A 10,000-nucleotide genomic window follows, 5' to 3' on the forward strand; every position below is an offset into this window, starting at 1 on the left:
CCCATATATACCCCAACCAGTGACGGGGTGACGAAGGGGGGAAGACTGGCTGGCTGGCTGACTGACTGACATGGCCCTGCTTTTTTTGAGTAGGCTGGGGATTTTTCGAGTGAGCGGCGAGTGACAGACTGACAGGCTTCGATGGGCGGGAAAAACTGGTGTTGGTGGTGGTGGTTGCTTGGGGGACTTAGTGTGGGGGCTTATGTGGTATTTTTTTGTTTTGTTTTTTGTTTGTTTTTCGGGTTTTGGAATCGCGTTCATGTGTAGTTGAGGGGACGAGAGTAATGGTAGTGGTAGTGGTAGTAGCAGTAGTAGTAGCAGTAGTAGTAGTAGTAGTAGTAGTAGTAGTAGTAGTAGTAGTAGAAAGCGTATAGAAGAGAAAGAAAGAGATGCAATGAAGAGAATAGAACAAACGAAGGAGAGGAGAGAAAGGAGAAGAGAAAGAGAAAGGAGGGTTAAGGTGGAGAGAAAAAGAAGACGAATGGAAAAAAGAAATGAAGCAAATAAGGGAAGAGAGAGAGAGAGAGAGAGAGAGAGAGAGAGAGAGAGAGAGAGAGAGAGAGAGAGAGAGAGAGAGAGAGAGAGAGAGAGGAAAAGAAGAGGAGAAGGGAATAAGGTATAGAATTGAATTTAGAGGGCGAACAGAGAGAGAGAGAGAGAGAGAGAGAGAGAGAGAGAGAGAGAGAGAGAGAGAGAGAGAGAGAGAGAGAGAGAGAGAGAGAGAGAGAGAGAGAGAGAGAGAGAGAGAGAGAGAGAGAGAGAGAGAGGTAGAGAAGAGCAAAGGAGAAGATTGCTTGTGAAGGCTTTGTTTTGTTTAGTATTTTCGTTTAAGGGACATCGAATTTTGGACAAGTTTGGCCTTTGTTCTTTAATGTTCTTTATTTTGTGTAGAAGGTTATTGTTCTGTTCTCTTTCCTTCTTGTTGATTAGTTTCTTCGTTTTCATTTAGTTAAGTCGACGGTTTTCCTTCAAGAGACTATTGTTTGGGACTCCACCTTCAAGCTTTTGTTTATTAATGGCTTTTTATTTTCTCTGGGATGGTTTTGTGTTCTTTTCTTTCCTCCTTATTTAGTTTCTTCGTTCTAGTTTAAGTCGACGGCATTCCTTCAAGAGACTATTGTTTGGGACTCCACCTTCACGCTTTTGTTTATTAATGGCTTTTTATTTTCTCTGGGATGGTCTTGTGTTTTTGTCTTTCCTCCTCCTTATTTCGTTTCTTCGTTCTAGTTTAAGTCGACGGTATTCCTTCAAGAGACTATTGTTTGGGACTCCACCTTCAAGCTTTTGTTTATTAATGGCTTTTATTCTCTTTCTAAGAGGTTCTCATACTCTCGACTTTCCTTCTTCTTGCTTAGTTTTCCCATTAGAAGTTTATCAAGTCAACGGTTTGAAGGGACTCTATCTTACCTATCTTTTTCGACATCACCTTCAAGCCTTTCTGTTGTTAATGGCCTTGACATTATTCTCTCCAGGAGGTTCTTGTGCTCCCGACTTTCCTTCCCCTTTATCTTCTATGGATATAATTAAGTCGATGGCTTTACTTTAAGAGACTAACGTTTGGGACTCCACCTTGAAGCCTTTGTTTATTAATTGCCTTTATTCCCTCTTGGAAGATTTGTGCTTTTTTTTTCTCTTCCCTAGTTTCCTCATTCTTAGTTAGTTAAGTCGACGGTTTGAAGCGACTATCTTTTCTATCTTTCGGGGCCACCTTCATGACGTTCTTTCTCTCTCAGCTGGTGACCTTGCTTGCTCGGGGCGTTTACTCTTTTAGCTCCAGAAGAAAGCGGCAAGAAAGAGCCGCGAGCCGAGAGCCTGCATGAGAATGGCGAGCAAGACAGGCGCACAAAGGCCGCTCATGAAAGGGAAGGGAGAAGAAAAGAAGTGACGCAAAAAGAATGCAGAAGTCATTGTGATTCCCGCCGTGTCTTGATACTTTCCGGCGCGGGAGGTGGAACTTTTTACGAAGTTTAGGGTTAGGAAGCTTGGGAAAACAGGGGAAAGAGAGAGGATGGTGGTGGAATGCTTCTGGTATTAGGGTCTTGTTTTCTTCTTAAGGTAGTAAGGAGAGAAGGAATGGAAGTTTTTAGGGAGTTAAGGATTAGGAAGGCTGGGAAAATAGAGGAAAGAAAGAGAGTGATGGTGGAAGGCTTCTGTTTTTACGAGCTTGTTTTCTTTGGTAAGTTTATATGGGAAGTTGGAATATCAGTTTGTACAGTGTTAAGAGCTCTTGCATCAGTTCCAGCAGTGTTACAAGCGCTTTCATCAGTTCCAGCAATGTTACAAGCTCTCCCATAAGTTCCAGGAATGTTACAAGCGCTTTCATCAGTTCCAGCAATGTTACAAGCTCTCCCATAAGTTCCAGGAATGTTACAAGCGCTTTCATCAGTTCCAGCAATGTTACAAGCTCTCGCATTAGTTCCAGGAATACTACAAACGCTCGCATCAGTTCCAGGAGTGTTTCCCTTTCTCTTCCCATCCTCGGCCATTCCCTTGATATCAATTCCAGTATGTTACAAGCTCTCCCTTCCTTGGCAATTCCCTTTGACTCCAGTTCGTTCAATATCACCATGGCAGACCACGTTCCCTATCAGCTATCTATAGGCCACTTTCACGGGACAATGGCTACATCAGATACATTAGGGCATTTAGATTAAGCAGCCCTTGTTTTTTTATCAACATTGTTTTTTTCTAATGGTCAGCGGGCTATTTTTTCCCTTTTTCTGCCCTTGAGCTGTCGACTTTACTGTATAAAAAGTAATAGGTTGTCTCTCTCTTAGTCGGAAGGGTCTTGGAATGTGATGGTTCGTGTGGCTTTGTTAACGTGTGTTTTGTTACGTCGCTGAAGGTTGTTGTTTGGTGTGTGATTTTTGCTCCCTAAAGGTTCTCTTATTCTTGATCTTACTAGAGTGAATTGCCTTTATCTCTCTCCCTCTTTCTCCCTTTTATTTATGTGTTTTCGTCAGTTTTTGTTCCTTCCTAATTCTTCTACTTTGCTTTTTCTCCTTCTAATCTTCTTTCTCCTCCTCCTCCTACTCCTCTTCCTCCTCCTCCTCCTCCTCTCTTTAAGTATTCTAATCTTCTCTCTTCCTCCCGCTGTTGTCTCTTTCTTCCGTAATCATTGTTTTTTTGTCATTTACGCTGCTGAGTTCTCCTTTTTCTTCTTTTTTTTCTTCCTTCCGGTATTTATTCCTCCTCTTCCGGTTCCTCTCTCTTCTCTTCTCTTCTTCCTCTCCTCGTCCTCCTCCTCCTCCTCCTCCTCCTCCTCCTCCAGTATCGCCACCTCATCCTCCAATTGCTTTCTTTCTATTCCCACCTCCTCCTCCCATTACTCCTCATCGCCATCCTTCGTCTTTCACTTCGAACTCTCGCTCCTCCTCCTCCTCCTTCTCCTCCTTCTCCTCCTCCTCCTCCTCCTCCTCCTCCTCCTATTATCACCTTCCTGCCTCCGGGAATCGCCTGTTAATAGCCAAACGACTTTTCTTCCTTAACTCCTTCGTTTGGGAAGTTTCGAGGCACGCGATCCGCCTGGCTTCGGCTGACCTGTTTTTAATTTTCTTTAGTTAGCCTTTGATTTTTTTTTTGGTTTTCTATTTTCGAGTCTTCCAAAACCCTATTACTACTACTACTACTACTACTACTACTATTACTACTACTACTACTACTACTGCTACTACTACTACTACTACTACTACTACTACTACTACTACTACTACTACTACTAATAATAATAATAATAATAATAATAATAATAATAATAATAATAATAATGCTGCTGCTGCTGAAGAAAGAGAGAGAGAGAGAGAGAGAGAGAGAGAGAGAGAGAGAGAGAGAGAGAGAGAGAGAGAGATAGCGATATAAGAAAAAGTGATTGTTTGCTTGTGTGTGTGTGTGTGTGTGTGTGTGTGTGTGTGTATGTGTGTGTGTGTGTGTGTGTGTGTGTGTGTGTGTGTGTGTGTGTGTGTGTGTGTGTGTGTGTTTCAGTTTCATAACAATAGTAATTCACACATTCTTTTCTTTTTTCTTTTTTTCTCTTTTTTTTTTTGCTACGTGTACTGCAGTGTCTTTTTCCTCCTCTTCCTCTTCTTCTTCCTCCTCTTCCTCTTCTTCTTCCTCCTTTTCCTCTTCCTCCTCTTCCTCCTCCTCCTCCTCCTCCTCCTCCCTTTTCTTCCTAAACTTACTTTCGTACCCTGCTTCTCGTCCTCTACCTTTTTAGCTCCTCTCCTCCTCCTCCTCCTCCTCCTCTTCCTCGTCCTCCTCCTCCTCCTCCTCCTCCTCCTCCTCAGGTTGACGCCCTTCTTCCTGCGCGCATTCATCCTCTTCTGCCGGGGTCGACGTTCGAGAGAGAGAGAGAGAGAGAGAGAGAGAGAGAGAGAGAGAGAGAGAGAGAGAGAGAGAGAGAGAGAGAGAGAGAGAGAGAGAGTGGAAAGTTTTCATTATATTTTTCAGTACAAACTTTGGTGATTTCTGCAATAATTGTAATACTGGAGGTGATGATGATGGTGGTGGTGGTGATGGTGGTGAGGCTGGTGGTGGTGATTCAATTAAAGTTTTCATTATTATAATTTTATCGGCACTCTTGATATTGGTATTGATATTATTATTGTTAGTAGTAGTAGTAGTAGTAGTAGTAGTAGTAGTAGTAGTAGTAGTAGTAGTAGTAATAGTCGTGAGCGGATATTATCATTTGGGCGTGGTCGTGATAGTGACAGTGGTGTTGTAGTGGTGATGACAGTAATGGTGATGATGGTGACAGTGGCGGTGGTGGTGGTGGTGGTGGTGGGGTCGCACGTGATAGGTTGCGCAAAATGATGGTGGAATGACGTGCAAGGTGGAGGAAGGGGTGATTGTGGTGGTGGTGGAGGTGATTGTTTCTTCGTGAGAGGTTGGTGACCCTAGGAGTAGCGGTTGTGGTTGTTATTGTTATTTTGGTTGTAGTGGTGGTGTGGGTGATGGTTGTGGTGGTGGTGTTGGTGATGGTTGTGGTGGTGGTGGTGATCGTGTTTGTAATAGTGGTTAAGTGATTTTGGTTGTAAGGAACATGATGGTGGTTGAAGATATAGTTTTTGGGTGGCAATGTTAGTTAATTCTTATTGATTAAGGGAAGATGTTGGTAGTTGTGGTAATTGCTGTAGCTCAAATAGAAAAAACGTTGGTAGTAATATTTTTTTATGTAGTTTTAAGTGAAAAATATTGGTCGTTGCAATAATTTAGAACTTTTAAGTGAAGAAAAAGTATTACATGGAAAAGAAAGTTACATAACACACACACACACACACACACACACACACACACACACACACACACAACCTCCCCTATCCAGACATACACACACACACACACACACACACACACACACACACACACACACACACACGCACACATGCCAGCAATACAAATTTAAAAAAAAAACTCAAAAAAACTTCATCTGCCCTTCCTGATTAAAAAAAGAAGGAGAAACAAGACACAGATTCAATAATAAATTAGAGTCGATCTGGAAACCGAACGAAATGAGCGAACCAAAAAAAGAAGAGGTCGGTGCAAGGAGATAAAACGTCCATTGGCTTTGTGTCTTTTTGTTTCGTCCAACGGCGTTCACAAAGCCGGCAGGTGAGCGAAACATTTGGCAGCAGATGTGAAGGCAGGGGAAAGAGGGAGGAAGGGGGAGAAAGGAGAGAACGTGAGGGAAAGGAGAAAAGAAAGGGAGGTAGAAGAATGAATGAGTAAATGACGAAAGAGAAAAAGAAATACAAGTTAAATTGAAAGGAAAAGTGAGGAAGGGAAGAGGAGGGGGAAGGGAGAGAAGGAAAGAGACAGAGAGAGGACATATGGCTCGGAGTAAGGCAGAAAGACATAGAAAGGTGATTAACAAAAAAAGAAGAAAAGGTAGAAATAGGAAAGTGGGGAAATAAAGTGGAGGAGAAGAGAAAGTAAAGAAGAGAGAATGGGAAAAGGGAATTAAGAGTGTTTCAGAGAGAGAGAGAGAGAGAGAGAGAGAGAGAGAGAGAGAGAGAGAGAGAGAGAGAGAGAGAGAGAGAGAGAGAGAGAGAGAGAGAGAGAGAGAGAGAGAGAGAGAGAGAGAGAGAGAGAGACAGATAGACAGACAGACAGACACAGGCAGACAGAGAGAGAGAGAGAGAGAGAGAGAGAGAGAGAGAGAGAGAGAGAGAGAGAGAGAGAGAGAGAGAGAGAGAGAGAGAGAGAGAGAGAGAGAGAGAGAGAGAGAAACACACTGTCCACCACTTCCTGTACTTTCCAATTTTCACAAGCCTGTCCCCGAACTCTGCTGCGTCCTCTGCGCTGATTGGCCGTTCACAGGATACACGGAAAGTAAAATCTATAGACGACTTGATCCTCTTTGCTGCGAGACTCGATCCTGCTTTATAGAGAGTCTGATTCTGCTTGCTTGTCCGACTCCTGCTTGCTGTTACTGATTTTCTCTTTCTCTGTGTCTCTGTTATTTTCTCTCTCTTATTTTCTTCTTATTTCGTCTTAGTTGTCTTCATTAATCTCTCTCTCAGTCTATTTCTATTGCTTTCTGGTCATTTCGTGGTATGTGTCTTCTCTCTCTCTCTCTCTCTTATTTTCTTCTTATTTCGTCTTCTCCAATCTCTCTCTCCCTCTCTCTCTCTTATTTTCTTCTTATTCCGTCTTATTTGTCTTCAGTTATCTCTCTAAGTCTCTATTTCTCTCGTTTTCTGGTTACTTCTTCACATATGTCTTCTCTAATCTCTCTTTCTCTCTTCTTCTCTTATTTCCTTCTTATTTCGTCTTCTCCAATCTCTCTCTCCCTCTCTCTCTCTTTTTTCTTCCCATTTCGCCTTATTTGTCCTCATTAATCTCTCTCTGTCTCTTTTTCTCTTGTTTTCTGGTTATTTCATCGTATTTGTCTTCTCTAATCTCCCTTCTCTTATTTCCCTCTTTATTTCATCGTGTTGGCCTTCTCTAATCCCTCTCTCCCTCTCTTTCTCCTATTGTCTGGTTTTCGTGTCCATTTGTCCCACTTTTTCCCTTCGTTCCGTCCGCTTGTTCCCATTCGCTCTGACGTTTACAATGGAAGGAAGGAAGGAAGGGAGGAAAGTATAGCGTGTGGTGGTGGTGTGTGTCCTTGGTGGTGGTGGTGATGGTGGTGGTTAGGGATGAAAATTGTGCCAGAAGAATTGTTGTTGATGGTAAGAGATGAAACTGGAGGTGAAAATTTCGTACTGGTGATGAAAAGTCGTGCTGGTGGGGGTGGTGTTGGGTGGAGGTGAGGTGTTTGTTTTTTGTTTACTGTTTCCTTTGTTTTGGTGTTAATGGAGTTGATGGTACTGGTGATAAGAGGTGGTGGTGGTGGTGGTGAAATTGTAGTAGTAGCAGTAGTAGTAGTAGTAGTAGTAGTAGTAGCGGTAATAATAATCTTGAAGAGAGAGAGAGAGAGAGAGAGAGAGAGAGAGAGAGAGAGAATTAAATATAGAGAATAGACGTGTGATATAATTTTGTCACCTGGAGAAAGGCCTCTCTCTCTCTCTCTCTCTCTCTCTCTCTCTCTCTCTCTCTCTCTCTCTCTCTCTCTCTCTCTCTCTCTCGAACCTTCTTTCTCTGGAGAGGAGGAGGCGAAGAGAAAGTTTGACCGCTTCCTCCTCCTCCTCCTCTCTCTTCCTCTCCTCCCTCTCTCCCGCCTCTCTCTCCCTTCCTCCTCTCTTTCCTCCACTTCATTCTCTCCCTCTCTCCTTCCACCTCTCCTCTCCCCTCCCCCTCCTTCTCTTTCTTCCTTCCCTCATCTTTCCTTCCTTACTTTATTTCTTCTTTCTTTTCTTTTTCGTCCCTCTTATCATTTTCTTTTTCTTCTTCCTTCTTTTCTTTTCTTTCCTCTTTCTTTTATTCCTTCTTTCTTCTTCCCTTCCTTTTATTAATATTTTGTTTATCTTTTTATCTTCATTTTTCTCTTACTTTCCTCCATTCATCTCCCTTTATTATTCTCCCTCTCTCTTTTCTCTCCATCTACCAATCTCCTTCTCTCCCTCTCCCTCCATGTGTCCCTATCTTCTCCCTCCCTCTCCCTCCCTCTCTCCCTCCCTCTCTCTCCATCTGTCCTTCCCTCCAGCTATACATTTGCTCCTCAGATATGCCAAGGATAGAGAGAGAGAGAGAGAGAGAGAGAGAGAGAGAGAGAGAGAGAGAGAGAGAGAGAGAGAGAGAGAGAGAGAGAGAGAGAGAGAGAGAGAATGAATCGGTTAGTCAATCAATCAAACAGAAAGACAGGAGAGAGAGAGAGAGAGAGAGAGAGAGAGAGAGAGAGAGAGAGAGAGAGAGAGAGAGAGAGAGAGAGAGAGAGAGAGAGAGAGAGAGAGAGAGAGAGAGAGAGCGCTGTAACCTTGAAATCTCATCTACCATACACACACACACACACACACACACACACACACACACGGAGGGCGATGATTAAACAGACGCATCCGGTTATTGTGCATGTCTACGCACGCACACACACACACACACACACACACACACACACACACACACACACACACACACACACACACACACATCCGCCTTCCGTATTGAGGCCAAACAAACGGTCCCCCTGCCCTCCGTGACGTCACTCCGGCACCTCGGAAACCGTAGAGACCGATGCGCTTTTGTCCTGAAACCGACGAAGAAAAGACACACACACACTCTTGACCCGGATTCAGGCGCCTATAGTCTCCTCCACCCCTATAGTTTTTTTTATTATTATTATTATTTTCTAGTCTTATCTACGTTTATATTCTTTTTTTTTTTTCGTTTGTGGGTTTTCCTCTGTCTGTCTCTTGTTTATTTTCTTGTATCTCAAAAAGTCCACTTATTCTTTTTTTTAGGCTTCTGTATTACTTTTTAACTTATTTTTTGTCATATGTTTTTTTCTTCTTTGCATCCCTTAATATTTGCGTTTTGTGTGTGTGTGTGTGTGTGTGTGTGTGTGTGTGTGTGTGTGTGTGTGTGTGTGTGTGTGTGTGTGTGTTTCGTGTTTGAATAATGTTGTAGCTCTTCTTTGTGTCATTTTCGTATTTGAAGAAAGTTTTAGCTGTTTGTAATTCACGTTTTTTGTTTACATATGCTCTCCAGACATCTATATTTCTTTATTATTTATGTACTTTTGTGTCTTAATGTCATTGTTATATTCTTCTATGCCTTCATACTTTCTATTGTATTATTTCATGTTTGCGTTGCGGTTATACATGTGTGTGTCTTTCTAACGAGGTTGTAGCATTATTTTATTCTAATTTATCTTCTCATCTCATTGTGTTTTTTGTATTTTTTTTCTCGTCTCTTAAGAATGTTGTTGTGTGTCTTTTTTACGAGATTTTATCATCATATTCTTCTGTCTCTTCATCTGTGTGGTTTATTTCATCACTTATCAGTATAATAATTTTCCCTTTTGTATTATTTTCTCTTAGTATCTTAATCTATCTCCCAGTGTCTCTTCCAAGGTTTAGTCATTATTGTATTCTTGTTTCTCTTAATCTCTGTTTTTTATCATATATTTTTTTCCGTGTATTCTTTAATCTCTTAATCTGCATGTTTTATTCTATTATTTTTTTCTCGCGTCATAAGAGCGTTAAAGTGTGTGCCAGGTATCTTCCTTACCAGGTTTCTTCTTTATTATATTCTTCTATCTGTTATTCTGTCTGATATTCTACTATCTCTTAATCGCTACTTTCTCTATTGTGTATTCTCGGGTATTCTTGTATCTCCTGATCTTTATAATATATTCCCTCAGTTTTTTTCTCAGCTCTCATCCATCTTCTTTGCATCTTCTTTCCATCAGTTTACTTCGGTTTTCTTCCGTCATCATAATTTCCGTTTTAATCTATCAGTTTATCTCAGTTTTTTCATTTATTTTTAGTTTTCTCGCGTCTTAAAACTATTCCGGTATGTCAGGTGAGTATTTATTTAAATTATTGTATCCCTCAGTCTGTTTTTCTCTATTAGTTATTTCTTTGCACTTTTCTATCCCAATCTCTGTATTTTATTCTATTCG

Source organism: Eriocheir sinensis, unplaced genomic scaffold (assembly GCF_024679095.1).
Source record: "Eriocheir sinensis breed Jianghai 21 unplaced genomic scaffold, ASM2467909v1 Scaffold513, whole genome shotgun sequence".
NCBI classification, from domain to species: domain Eukaryota; kingdom Metazoa; phylum Arthropoda; class Malacostraca; order Decapoda; family Varunidae; genus Eriocheir; species Eriocheir sinensis.